Below are 482 nucleotides of genomic sequence, written 5' to 3'. Positions count from 1 at the left end.
TGGATCAGCTGTGATGAAGCGTCTACTATCTACCATCTATCAACTGCCATATGTCTCCTGTGATGCTGCTGAAGCCACCATTATTAGACCTTTTTCTGCCCTTTATTTATTTCTTGTTTATTTTTATGTGTGGTTTGGGTGATTTTATTCTTATTTTTTTATTTTATTTTTATTTTGGTGTGGTGCTACTTAATGCTTTTATTTTGTGTGTGTATATTTTTGTGAAGGGAATTTGTCTTGCTGTGTTTGTTATTTTGTTTATTTTTGTTGTGAATTGCTTTTCCAGTTTTGAATTCAGCTGCTTGTTTTTATTTATAAGTGGTTGCTTGTGTTTGCTTGTGTTAGATTTATTTATTTGTATCATTTAGACTGGTTTGTTGATTGATATAAAGCACTTTGTTTTTCTTATTACAATCTATTCTTATGTAAATAGGCTTATGTCAAGATAAGCTACTAGTATAGATTATTATGTACTTTGGCAA

General features: G+C 30.1%; 1 protein-coding gene across 1 annotated transcript in view; it reads left to right on the top strand.

Moving 5' to 3' along the window:
- Nucleotides 1–482, top strand: part of LOC119593394 (CCR4-NOT transcription complex subunit 1-like) — a gene marked incomplete in the record, with an annotated part of 36043 nt that overhangs the window by 557 nt on the left and 35004 nt on the right.

Source organism: Penaeus monodon, chromosome 32 (assembly GCF_015228065.2).
Source record: "Penaeus monodon isolate SGIC_2016 chromosome 32, NSTDA_Pmon_1, whole genome shotgun sequence".
NCBI lineage: Eukaryota > Metazoa > Arthropoda > Malacostraca > Decapoda > Penaeidae > Penaeus > Penaeus monodon.
This window is presented reverse-complemented; position numbering and strand designations above follow the sequence as displayed.